This window comes from Mustelus asterias, unplaced genomic scaffold (assembly GCF_964213995.1).
Source record: "Mustelus asterias unplaced genomic scaffold, sMusAst1.hap1.1 HAP1_SCAFFOLD_595, whole genome shotgun sequence".
NCBI classification, from domain to species: domain Eukaryota; kingdom Metazoa; phylum Chordata; class Chondrichthyes; order Carcharhiniformes; family Triakidae; genus Mustelus; species Mustelus asterias.
The window spans coordinates 251,143-265,267 of record NW_027590545.1 but is presented as its reverse complement, the minus strand read 5'-3'; the positions used below and the strand labels follow the sequence as shown (position 1 = coordinate 265,267).

The window sequence follows — 14,125 nt, the reverse complement described above, 5'->3', positions numbered from 1 at the left end:
GTGGAGAGGGATGTAGGGGGAGACTCAGGGATTGTGGTCGGGAATTAGAGGGATTCAGGGGGATTTAAGGGTCTCATGGGGACTTTGGGATTTAGCGGGGCTGAGAGGGAGGGAATCGGGGGGAATTCGGGAAGAGGGGGCTCAGAGGGGGATTTCTGGGGTTCTGAGGGATACAGGAGGGATTGGGGGTTTACGGGGATTAAAAGACATGGTTTGGTGCTCAGACAGATAGAAGGGGTGGGATTGGAGAGGGAGCAGGATTCGGGGGCAGAGGAATGTGGCGAGGGTGGGTGCGATCTCGGGAGACATTCAGGGGGGATTCCAGAGGAATCTCAGGGGCTTAGAATCTGGGGAGGGTCTGGATGGGGTAGGGAGTCAGAGGGAGTTAGCAGGGGGGCGAGTCGGGGTGGAGGGAAAGGGATTGAGGGCGGGGTGGATTTATAGGGATTTGGGAGGGGGGAAATTCAGAGAGGGATTTAGGGTGGGGCCTTGCATCAGGGTTAGAATTGGGGGGGTGTCGAGCGATTCGGAGTGGGGGGGGTGACTCAGAGGGATTCAGGGGTGGGGAGGACTGAGGAAGGATTGGGTGGCTTGATTTTGGCAGGGGGGGGGCAAAGGGAGCCTTTGGGGGGGGGGGGCTGAGGATTTGGGGCAGGAACTTGGAGGATTCAGGGGGCTGAGAGTCAGATTGGCAGTGGGTGTCAGAGAGATTGAGCGGGGGGGAGGGGGTGCTTACAGAGTCGGATTAAAGGAGATCGGGCAGAGGGACAGGGAATCAGGTGGGGGAAAGAGGAGTTTTGGGGGGGAATTAGTGGAGATTGAGGGCAGCGGGTTGAGAAGGATTGGGAGTGGCTCAGAGGGCTTTGGCGGTGAGTTCCTGAGAGAGAGTGAGTGGGGGGGTGATTAGAGTGGGATTGGAGAAGATTGGGCAGAGAGGATCGGGGGGAGGGGCCGAGAGAGATTGGGCAGCAGGGAGGGTTAGAGGCGTTGAAGTGGAGGGATTTAGAGTGGGTTTCTGGAGTGGGGAATTAAGGAGGGGTTTGGGGGGAGGGGAATTTGGGGGTGAGAGACTGAGGGTGGCGGGTTTAAAAGGATTGGGAGTGGGTTCAGGAGAAGGGTTCGGGGGGGATTGAGCTGAGAGAGGAATCTATAGGGCATTGGCAGGAAGGGGAGGGGGGGGGGGGGAGATTCAGCAGCGGTTTTTGTGTCTGGTGGGAACAGCTGGAGACGGGAAGCGGGGGGGGGCGCAAGTCGGGGGGGGCGCAATTCGGGGGGGGGGCGCAATTCGGGGGGGGGGGCGCAATTCGGGGGGGGGGGGGCGCAATTCGGGGGGGGGGGCGCAATTCGGGGGGGGGGGGCGCAATTCGGGGGGGGGGCAATTCAGGAGGGGGGCAAAATTCGGGGGGGGGCAATTCGGGGGGGGGGCAATTCGGGGGGGGGGCAATTCGGGGGGGGGTGCAATTCGGGGGGGGGGGCAATTCGGGGGGCGGCAATTCGGGGGGGCGGCAATTCGGGGGGGCGGCAATTCGGGGGGGCGGCAATTCGGGGGGGGGGCCACGCCCGGGGGGGGGCAATGCCCGGGGGGGGCAATGCCCAGGGGGGGGGGGGCAATGCCGGGGGGGGGGGGCGCAATGCCGGGGGGGGGGGGCGACAAAGCCCGGGGGGGGGGGACGACAAAGCCCAGGGGGGGGGGACGACAAAGCCCAGGGGGGGGGGACGACAAAGCCCAGGGGGGGGGGACGACAAAGCCCAGGGGGGGGGGGGGAACAAAGCCCAGGGGGGGGGGGGACAAAGCCCAGGGGGGGGGGGGGACAAAGCCCAGGGGGGGGGGGGGACAAAGCCCAGGGGGGGGGGGGGGGACAAAGCCCAGGGGGGGGGGGGAAAAAGCCCAGGGGGGGGAAAGATTGAGACAGAGAGAAAGACAGACACAGAGAGAGAGAAAGAGCGAGAGAGAAAGAGCGAGAGAGAAAGAGCGAGAGAGAAAGAGCGAGAGAGAAAGAGCGAGAGAAAGACACACAGGCAGAGAAAGACAGAGAGAGAGAGTGAAGGACAGAGAGAGAGAGAAAGAGAGAGAGACAGAGAGAGAAAGAGAGAGAGAGAAAGGGAGAGAGAGACAGACAGAGAGACAGAAAGAGAGAGACAGAGAGAAAGAGAGAGAAAGACAGAGAGAGAGAAAGACAGAGAGAGAGAAAGACAGAGAAAGACAGAGAGAGAAAGACAGAGAGAGAAAGACAGAGAGAGAAAGACAGAGAGAGAAAGACAGAGAGAGAAAGACAGAGAGAGAGAAAGACAGAGATAGAAAGTAAGATTGAGAGAGAAAGATTGAGAAAGACAGAGCGAAAGATTGAGAGAGAGATTGAGAGAAAGATTGAGAGACAGAAAGATTGAGATAGAAAGACAGAGATTGAGAGAGAGATTGAGAGAGAGAAAGATTGAGAGAGAGATTGAGAGAGAGAAAGATTGAGAGATAGAAAGATTGAGAGAGAGATTGAGAGAGAGAAAGATTGAGAGACAGAAAGATTGAGACATAGAAAGATTGAGACATAGAAAGATTGAGACATAGAAAGATTGAGAGATAGAAAGATTGAGAGATAGAAAGACAGAGATTGAGAGAGAGATTGAGAGAGAGAAAGGTTGAAAGAGAGAAAGATGGAGAGGGAGATTGAGAGGAGGCTGCAAACAGAGAGAAAAGCAGGGCTGAGGCGGGAAAGGTGCGGACAGAAAGTGAAGAGGTTCATACTCACCATCGCACATGTTTTCCCTCGGTGATCTCTCCAACTCCTTCCATCCCCTCTCCCATGGTGGGGAGAGAGATCCTTGGCCAGGGGCTTTGTGCTGGGAAAGGGGGGTTAAAATATCAGAGCTGGAACTCCATGCAAGCACACACTCACTCACTCACTCACAAAGACACAGCTTACCTGATACTTACCAACCCACGTGTAGAGAGAGACTGGACAATGCATCGCCAGCCTTTTTATAACCTCACTGAGTCCCACACCTCCCCAATCAATCCTTATCCAACCACAGCTCCTCCACCTCACCTGAACACACCTCCTCCTACCTGGCCCAGTCCAACACCAACCTGTCTCTGAGTGTGTGGGGGGGTGTTTGTGTGTGGGGGTTAGTGAGCACCAGGCAAATGGTTTATCCCAAGGCTCTCCCTCCCCCCCACTCCCAGCTTCACATCACCAGCACTGGGAGCTGAGAGAAGATGGGTTTCAATTAACTCGCAGCCCTGCACTGCCAGAGAGAGAGAGAGGCCAGGTCTGAATGTGGATTGTACAACTTGTTCATCCAGGACTCCATCGGCTACAGGTTTGCACCCTTTGCTGATTCTTGCAAAATTCACTTTTCCTTAAGTTGCCTGAACTGAAACAATATCTTGCAAAGTTCTTTGTTGCTGCATTTACAAATCCCAGTTCTGATTTACAATCTGCCTGTTGTCTGTCCGGGTGTCTGAATGTGTGTGTGTGCCCTGTGCTTAGTGGTTAATAATTCACCAGAGATCAGAGCTGCAAAATAAAGCGTTTCAACTTTTTTTAACAGAAGCACTGGCTGGGGGAGGGGAGGGAGAGAATGAGAGTGAAGTTTCTGTCTGATAAATGCTGTAAGTGTGTCTTTAACCAGCAGCTCTGCAGAGAGACAGATGCAGGATTTTAAACTCTCTGGAAGCTGCAGGCAGGGACTCACACACACACACACACACACAGATAGACATCAGCTCCTGTTTCACACCAACAACCAGGCTGGAGTCTATGCAGCTAATTTCCATCCAGAAATGTACTTGATCCATGAAGTCAGTGAGGGTTACATTCCCATGACTTCCCATTCAGTCCAATCCAGCTCAGTTTGTTGGAATGCAGTGTGGGAGCCTCTGAGGGAGTTTGGCTCTGGGGGGGGGTTCACTTTTCTCTCATTCAATCTCTCCTGTCTTCCACCCTCTCACAGACCTTCCTTTCGTCCCTGTCCCACCCGCCCCTTTCTCCAAACCTGTTACATTTCGAACTTTCCCCAGTTCACAGGAAAGGTCACAGAGCTGAAATGTTAACTCTGTTTCTCTCTCTCTCTCTGCACAGATGCTGCCGAACCTGCTGAGTTTAATTCCAGCATTTCCCTGTTTTCTAAGATTTCACAGAATAGTGTTGGTGCAGGAGGCCATTTGGCCCATCGTGTCTGCACCAGCTCTCCAATGTGCTGTTAAATCAGAGATTGGTGTAAAACTGGGATCTGTTCCTGACTGAGAGCAAAACGGCAGCTTTACATTTCCAACCTGAAAATAACTGGCCAATATTTTGTGCAGATTGTTACCAGATCCTTGCTTGTGGTCTATCCCTAACTGCCCTTGAACTGAGCAGCTTGCTTGCTGGGCCATTCCAGAGTCAACCACATCGTGTGGACCTGGATTCACATGAAAGACTTACAGGGACTACCAGACCTGCTGAGATTTTCCAGCGTCCTCTGGTCTTATTCTGGAGTCGGATAAGTTCCTTCTCTAAAGGGCATCGGTGAACCAAATGGGTTTTAACGGCAATGGTTTCATGGCCATCACCAGGCCTTTAATGACAGATTTTTATTGAATTGAGATTTCACTATTTGCTGTGGTGTGATTGGAAGCTGTCTGCCCAGTGCATTACCCTCGGACTCTGGGCTCCCAGTCCAGTGACAATACCACCACACCATCAGATTGAGAGCATTTGTGTGATAGTCCCCAGTCTACCACTTTCAGGCCGGTCTCAATATGTTTAAAATAAACCGTTTTAAAATAAATCAATTCAAGTCTAATTAAATACGAGTTGGAGGAATTCACAGGAGCCTGGGGCAGTTTTCTAACACATTACCATCTTTCTATAGATAAGGAATCAAGTATTGTACACAATACTCCAGATGTGGTCTCTCCAATGCCTTGCACACTGGAAACATACTGGAATTTAGAAGAATGAGAGATCACTGACAAGATGATAAAAGGTGTGGATAAAGTAGACGTGGAGCGGATGCTTCCTCTTGTGGGACATTCTAGGACGAGAGGTCACAGTCTTAGGATAAGGGGCAGCAAATTTAAAACAGAGTTGAGGAGAAACTACTTCTCCCAAAGGGTTGTGAATCTGTGGAATTCGCTACCCCAAAGAGCGGAGGATGCTGGGACAGTGAGTAAATTTAAGGAGGAGTTAGACAGATTTTTAATTGGTGATGGGTTGAAGGGTTATGGGGAGAGGGCAGGAAAATGGGGATGAGGAGCATATCAGCCATGATCGAATGGCGGAACGGACTCGATGGGCCGAATGGCCTAATTCTGCTCCTATATCTGAGGAATTTCTGACCCGTCCTATTTAATAATACATTCTCTCGTAATAAATGGTAACATTTTATGACATTTCTAATTAATTGCTGTACCTGTATATTAGCCCCTTTTGATTCATGCCCAAGGACGGCCCAATCCCTCTGTCCCTCAGAATGTTGTGATCTCGCACCATTTAGTTATTAAGTGTATTTTATATTCATCAGGCCAAAATGTACATTTTCACATCCGCCCACATAAACACAATTTGGCGAAGCTTTGCCAATTCACTGAACTATTTATGTCCCTTCATCGTCCCCTTACATCCTCATCACCATTTATTTTCCAATCTATCGTTGTGTCGTCAGCAAACTTAACATCCATATCTGCTCTGTGACATTTCACTGTGTAATCTAACAATTAATCCAGTTCTCCTGGATTCCTGCTCTGTAACATATCACTGTGTAATCCAACAATTAATCCAGTTCCCCTGGAATTCTGCTCTGTAACATATCACTGTATAATCCAACAATTAATCCAGTTCCCCTGGATTCCTGCTCTGTAACATATCACTGTGTAATCCAACAATTAATCCAGTTCCCCTGGAATTCTGCTCTGTAACATATCACTGTGTAATCCAACAATTAATCCAGTTCCCCTGGAATTCTGCTCTGTAATTTATCACTGTGTAATCCAACAATTAATCCAGTTCTCCTGGATTACTGCTCTGTAACATATCACTGTGTAATCTAACAATTAATTCAGTTCCCCTGGATTACTGCTCTGTAACATATCACTGTGTAATCCAACAATTAATCCAGTTCCCCTGGATTACTGCTCTGTAACATATCACTGTGTAATCTAACAATTAATTCAGTTCCCCTGGATTACTGCTCTGTAACATATCACTGTGTAATCCAACAATTAATCCAGTTCCCCTGGATTACTGCTCTGTAACATATCACTGTGTAATCTAACAATTAATCCAGTTCCCCTGGATTACTGCTCTGTAACATATCACTGTGTAATCTAACAATTAATCCAGTTCCCCTGGATTACTGCTCTGTAACATGTCACTGTGTAATCTAACAATTAATCCAGTTCCCCTGGATTACTGCTCTGTAACATATCACTGTGTAATCCAACAATTAATCCAGTTCTCCTGGATTACTGCTCTGTAACATATCACTGTGTAATCCAACAATTAATCCAGTTCCCCTGGATTACTGCTCTGTAACATATCACTGTGTAATCCAACAATTAATCCAGTTCCCCTGGATTACTGCTCTGTAACATATCACTGTGTAATCTAACAATTAATCCAGTTCTCCTGGATTCCTGCTCTGTAACATATCACTGTGTAATCCAACAATTAATCCAGTTCTCCTGGATTCCTGCTCTGTAACATATCACTGTGTAATCCAACAATTAATCCAGTTCCCCGGGATTACTGCTCTGTAACATATCACTGTGTAATCCAACAATTAATCCAGTTCCCCTGGATTACTGCTCTGTAACATATCACTGTGTAATCTAACAATTAATCCAGTTCCCCTGGATTCCTGCTCTGTAACATATCACTGTGTTATCCAACAATTAATCCAGTTCCCCTGGATTACTGCTCTGTAACATATCACTGTGTAATCCAACAATTAATCCAGTTCCCCTGGATTACTGCTCTGTAATATGTCACTGTGTAATCTAACAATTAATCCAGTTCCCCTGGATTACTGCTCTGTAACATATCACTGTGTAATCCAACAATTAATCCAGTTCCCCTGGATTCCTGCTCTGTAACATAAAATAAAAAATAGACACAGAGTAAACACATCAATTTCAGAGTGGTTTCTTTTTCAAATGTCACCTTTGTTGATGGCTGAGAAGGACAATTTTTGAGAGGTTGGCTCTGTTACAAATGCTGCCCATGAAGCTACCAATTGTGGTTTTATGTTGTCGTTTTCTGTGTCATGAATGAGACCGAGGAGTTTTGATGGAGTGCGACTTTTTCCCAAGTATGGTAGTCCCTGCTCTGCTACCAGTGTTAAATGTCTTGATGAGGTTGACGAGGGTAAAGCTAAGTACATAGGGCATATGAAGCAGATATTTTCCAGAGTCAATCTTCCATTATAAACACAACATTGTGCTTCAGGATAATCCGGATCTTCAAACAGATGAATGTTTTCAGATGTGTCACTGGCAATGATGTATATATATCTATACTTGTTGCAGTGTCCTCTGGCGCCATTTTTTCCCCCGGTAGTGTTGTGCTTTTGAATCATGCATCTCCTGTGGCGGGCATGCTATCTTCCATTAAGAAAGAGAAGATCATAAATGTTCATAAAGTTGGTATTTATTTTCACCAATTGCCATCCATTCACAAAGTTGCATAAATTTGTTCACCAGTTATCAACCATTCATAAACATTAATATATTTACGTTTTAATTTAAGGGATGTGATCTTTGCTGGTGAGGTCAACATTTGTTGCCTATCCCTAATTGCCCTTAATAAGATGGTGGGGAGCTACCTTCTTCAATTGCTGCGAAGCCTGTGGCGTATGTACTCACACAGTGCTGTTACAGAGGGTGTTCCAGGATTTCAATCGAGCGACAGTGAAGAAAGGGCGATATTTTTCCAAGTCAGTTATATGACTGACTTGGAGTGGAATTTACAGGTGATATTCCCAGGTAACTCTTACCCCTGTCCTTCCAAATGGTAACAATCCTGTGGTTGGAAGGTGTTGCATAAGAAGTCTTGGTGAGTTCCTGAAGTGAAACTTGGAGAGGTTTGAAGAATAAACTTAACCTTTGAGCACTGGGTGGTACAGTGGCACAGTGGTTAGCACTGCTGCCACACAGCGCCAGGGATTTGGATTCGATTCCCAGCTTGGGTCACTGTCTGTGTGGATTTTGCACATTTTCCCCGTGTCTGTGTGGATTTCCTGTGGGTGCTCCGGTTTCCTCCCACAGTCCAAAGATGTGCTGCTTAGGTTGACTGGCCATGCAAAATTGACCCGAGTGTCAGGAGGATTAGCAGGTTAAATATGTGGAGTTACGGGGATAGGGCCTGGGTGGGATTGTGGTTGGTGCAGACTCGATGGGCTGAATGGCCTTCTTCTGCACTGTAGGATTCTACAATTCTATGAGATCACAAAATAAAAGTTAAATTTATTGATTAGTCATAAGTAAGGCTGACATTAACACTGCAATGAAGTTACTGTGACATTTCCCAAGTCTCCACAGTCCGGCACCTGTTTGGGTCAATGCACCTAAACAGCATATCTTTCAGACAGTGGGAAGAAACCAGAGCACCCGGAGGAAACCCACGCAGACACGAGGAGAATGTGCAAACTCCACACAGACAGTGACCCAAGCCGGGAATCGAACCCAGGTCCCTGGAGCTGTGAAGCAGCAGTGCTAACCACTGTGCTACCGCGCCGCCCATATTTATACATTATCTCATTTCACAATAAAACCCACACACTGAGTTTCAGATTTGCTTCTATTATTATTTTGGTGCCCAGCAGGTGGATTAGACAGAGACTAACATCAACCCTTCATGGTCTCAGTCTGTCTCTGTGTTTGTGAGAGTGTCTGAGAGTGTGTGTGTCTGAGTGTGTGTGTGTGTGCGTGTGTGTGCGTCTGTGTGTGTGTGTCTGTGTGTCTGCAAGTTTGTGTGAGATTACAGAAAGATAGAAACTAAAAGCAGGTGTAGCCCATTCGGCCCTTCGAGCCTGCTCCGCCATTCATTTAGATCATGGCTGATAATCGAATTCAATATCCTGAATCCCCCCTTCCTCCCATATCCCTTGATCCCTTTAGCCCCATGAGCTATATCAAATTACTTCTTGAAATCGTATATGCGTGTCTGTGAATGTATTTTTGCATCTGTGAGTTTGTCTGCATCTAGAATAATGGACGATTGACTTACCTGATGAAGGAGCAGTGCTCTGAAAGCTCGTGATACAAAATATACCTGTTGGATTTTAACCTGGTGATGTGAGACTTCTAACTAGAATCATAGAATCCAACAGTGCAGAAGGAGGCCATTCATCCCATCGAGTCTGCACCGACCATAACCCCATCCAGGCCCTATCCCCTGAATGCCATGCATTTATCCTAGCTAGTCCCCCTGACACTAAGGGGCAATTCAGCATGGCCAATCCACCTAACCCGCCCATCTTTGGACTGTGGGAGGAAGCTGGAGTATCCAGAGGGAACCCACGCAGACACGGGGAGAATGTGCAAACTCAACACAGACAGTGACCCAAAACTTGAATCAAACCCGTGTCCCTGGCGCTGTGAGGCAGCGGTGCTAACCACTATGCCGCAATGCAGTATCCAGGAAAACCGGATTCATTGTTGGATTACACAGTGATATGTTACAGAGCAGAAATCCAGGAGAACTGGATTAATTGTTGGATTACACAGTGATATGTTACAGAGCAGAAATCCAGGGGAACTGGATTAATTGTTGGATTACACAGTGATATGTTACAGAGCAGAAATCCAGGAGAACTGGATTAATTGTTGGATTACACAGTGATATGTTACAGAGCAGAAATCCAGGAGAACTGGATTAATTGTTGGATTACACAGTGATATGTTACAGAGCAGTAATCCAGGAGAACTGGATTAATTGTTGGATTACACAGTGATATGTTACAGAGCAGAAATCTAGGGAACTGGATTAATTGTTGGAACATGTTGGTTGCAGATACGCTGTTTCTGATGCAGTAACCCACAGTGATTAAATATAGCTCTGAACAGACCAGTTGTAAGCTGCTGGAGAGTGAGGGAGGAGATGATAAATGGTTGTTTCATAGGCGGGCAGGCGGGGAACGGGTAGTAAAGTCCCTCATGGTAGGCTAGTGAAAAAGGTTGGATCTCATGGGACAAAGGGGGAGGTGGCTAGATGGGTGGAGAACTGGCTTGGTCATAGAAGACAGAGGGTGGTAGTGGAAGGGTCTTTTTCCGGCTGGAGGCCTGTGACTAGTGGTGTTCCGCAGGGCTCTGTATTGGGACCTCTGCTGTTTGTGATTTATATAAATGATCTGGAAGAAGGAGTAACTGGGGTGATCAGTAAGTTTGCGGACGACACAAAACTGGCAGGACTTGCAGATAGTGAGGAACATTGTCAGAGGCTACAGAAGGATATAGATAGGCTGGAAATTTGGGCAAGGAAATGGCAGATGGAGTTCAATCCTGATAAATGCGAAGTGATGCATTTTGGTGGGAATAATGTAGGGAGGAGCTACACGATAAATGGAAGAACCATAAAGGGTGTAGAGACGCAGAGGGACCTGGGTGTGCAAGTCCACAGATCTTTGAAGGTGACGTCACAGGTGGAGAAGGTGGTGAAGAAGGCATATGGCATGCTTGCCTTTATAGGACGGGGCATAGAGTATAAGAGTTGGGGTCTGATGTTGCAGATGTATAGAACGTTGGTTCGGCCGCATTTGGAATACTGCGTCCAGTTCTGGTCGCCACACTACCAGAAGGACGTGGAGGCTTTGGAGAGAGTACAGAGGAGGTTTACCAGGATGTTGCCTGGTATGGAGGGGCTTGGTTATGAGGAGAGATTGGGGAAACTGGGGTTGTTCTCCTTGGAAAGACGGAGGATGAGGGGAGACTTAATAGAGGTGTATAAAATTATGAAAGGCATAGATAGGGTGAACGGTGGGAAGCTTTTCCCCGGGTCGGTGGTGACGTTCACGAGGGGTCATAGGTTCAAGGTGAAGGGGGGGAGGTTTAACACAGATATCAGAATGACATATTTTACACAGAGGGTCGTGGGGGCCTGGAATGTGTTGCCGGGCAAGGTGGTGGAGGCGGACACACTGGGAACGTTTAAGACTTATCTAGACAGCTATATGAACGGAGTGGGAATGGAGGGATAGAAAAGGGTGGTCTAGTTTGGACCAGGGAGCGGCGCGGGCTAATTGTTCCTGGTTTCTCGTTTCAAGGCTTCATTCTATGATCATCTTGCTGGTGCCAGTACAGAGTGAGACTGCGGATAGTTGGGAACCTGTCTCGGGGGCAGGGAATTCATATGGTGTTCGTGGAAGTGGAAATGACTAGGGTTGGGAAGCATTTTCCGATCAGGGCCAGTGTGATCTCCTGGACTCGTTTCGATCGCCTCAGGGGGTCGGAGAGGAATTTCCCAGATTTTTTTTCCCCATATTGGCCCTGGGGTTTTCACTCTGGGTTTTCGTCTCTCCCTGGAGATCACATGGTCTGGAATGGGGGGGTGGGGGTGAGTTAATAGGTTGTGATGAACAAAGCATCGTAGCTGTGAGGGACAGCTCGGTGGATAGGATATTGGTATGTAGATAGGCTGGAAAATTGGGCGGGGATCCTGGATTCAGGATTCAATCCTGGACCGGGGAGCGGCGCGGGCTTGGAGGGCCGAAGGGCCTGTTCCTGTGCTGTATTGTTCTTTGTTCTTGTTCTTTGTTCTTTGTTCTAAAGGAGACAAAAAGCACATTAAAATATCATGAGCGCATTTATGACGTTTAACTTCTGTATAAAGGCGACTTGTAATCAACTAATGTAATAAGTCCACTTGTGGCCATGTGAACATACAAATTCGGAGCTGGAGTAGGCAACTGTGCCACCTCGAGACTGCCCGACATTTGATAAGATCCTGGCGGATTGAATTGTGACATCTGTATTTCCATGTCTCCCCTGTGCACTCTGACTCCCTGGGTATTCAATAATCGACCTCACCCCGTCCTAATTGTTTTCAATGAACTTGCCACCACTGATTTCTGGGGAAGGGGATATCACAGACCAAATAACATCATGGTGACAAAAAGGCATAATCTCATCATTTCTGAGGGGACCTTGAGGAGTTTATTAACATTATCTCCCAAGTTTTTGTCCCTGTCACAAAGGAAACATCCTTTTAGTTTGGAATTAACCTCTGCACATTCTATACTGACCCAGCGATGATAACGGAAAAACCGTATAATTCCAGGAATGAATGATACGGATTTTTTCTGTTTTATTCAAATAGGTTATGTATTTTTAAAATATCTTTAACACTATGCTATATTACTCTGCACACATCTGGCCTTGACAGGCCGGAAGGAGATTTATTGGAATGGTATTTGTGATCAGGGAGCTCTCCAAATTTGGTCAGCTCAAACAGTCTAAAACTGATAGCAATTCCGCACCACTCGAGGTCACTGGGGGACGAGACACCAAAACTATCTCCAAAACAAACCATTTTAAAATTAATTTGACCGAGTGCGGGATTCGTTGCTGAGTCCAGAATTTATTGTATTCCCTAATTGCTTTTCAAATGGTGGTGATGATGTTGGGGCTGCCCTCTTCCAGGCCAGCTGATATCAAGAAAACCAAACTCAGCTGTGAGTTCAAATTGCAGTTTCACTATCTTGCGATTAAACTAATACAATATCACCATCTGGTGGGGACTTGCACTTACGGCAGGCGCTGGCCTCTGTGAGTCTCGGGGAAGGTGAGTCACTGGATGGCTGGAACTGGCATCCGGTTGATGAAGTGCCAATATGGAATAACATTGTTCATTCCCTGTTGCAAACTTTTATTCCTAAATTGGAATGGAAGTTTGCAACATGTGCTCGGGTGGTGCATTCGCCTATTTGTCACCAGGCACTGTATAAGAATTTTGTGACCCATTCCCCATGGGAGATATTGTCTGGAGTTGCAGTTCGGGATTATTGTGTACATTAATATTTAAAATAAATATTATTGAAGATATATGGCACGGGAGATACGTTTCAAGATCTACCGGACAGATGTTCTTGCTGTTTTGCGCAAAGGAAATAAAACTGTTCTTTTTAATGTTGCCGGGATGCTTCTCTCTGACACCGCCGTGTATCACTGTGCCACGGAGCCCACACTGCTGCAGAGATAGAGCGGATCCCAGACAATAAGCCCACACATGGGAGTTCCAGTTAGGTACCACTAGAGGGCGGTCTTACGCTGATAAACATAATCAATAATTTATTTTGTCTATCACAACTTTGTCAACTCTTACGCACGGCTCCCACCCTCACCCCCCGTATCTCCCACACTTAAAGTGTAAATCTCGTCCTCCTTTACTGTCTTCATCTTTGATGACTGACCATACAGATTTGAAATGTTGGCTCTATTCTCTCTCCAGAGATGTCGTCATGCCTGTTGAGATTTTACAGCATTTTAAGTTTTTCTTTTAAGTTCCAGTATCTGCAGTAATTTGCTGTTGGCTGAAGGAATCATTGGTGTTCTATCTAAACATGAGGGTTTTTTTTATCCGACAATCCTTTCTTGAGTATTTGAAAAACGCTACAATGTACCAGTCAGATGAAAGCATTTGCTCCCATCTTCCCTGGTGGTCTAGTGGTTAGGATTTGGCGCTTTCACCACCGCGGCCCGGGTTCGATTCCCGGTCAGGGAATGCTGATTTTATAGCTGCCGACCAGCACATGATTTAGGAGGGGCTGAAATTACTTCCTGATCGATAACAGGAGTGATCATTGTGCCAGTTTGAGCTCCCTGGAGAAACAAAATAAACCCATTTGCACAATCCCGGCAATTTATGTTTACATCCTCCCTTGCTTTATATCACAGAACATCCGTTTTGTTCTTTTCACAGGTTGATTCATGGCGTTACCATCAGAAAATGTTGGAAATACTCGGCAGGTCAGTTAATGTTTCGTGGCAAATGCGTGATTATTTCTGAAAGCTGAATTACTCTGAAATTGAAAACATTTGGAAATGTTTCTGTAAAGGTGAAATACTGCTTATGCTGGAACCTGAAACACAAAAAAAAGTACTTGAAAATCTCAGCAGGTCTGGCAGCATCTGTGAAGAGAGAACAGAGCCAAT

The 14,125-nt window shown here is 47.1% G+C and overlaps 1 non-coding gene across 1 annotated transcript; it reads left to right on the top strand.

Annotated features, from left to right (window-relative positions):
• Window positions 1-13,622: 13,622 nt before the first annotated feature.
• trnae-uuc (transfer RNA glutamic acid (anticodon UUC)) lies at window positions 13,623-13,694 on the top strand. The gene has a single exon. It is a non-coding gene; the product is annotated as a tRNA-Glu (tRNA).
• Window positions 13,695-14,125: the final 431 nt, after the last annotated feature.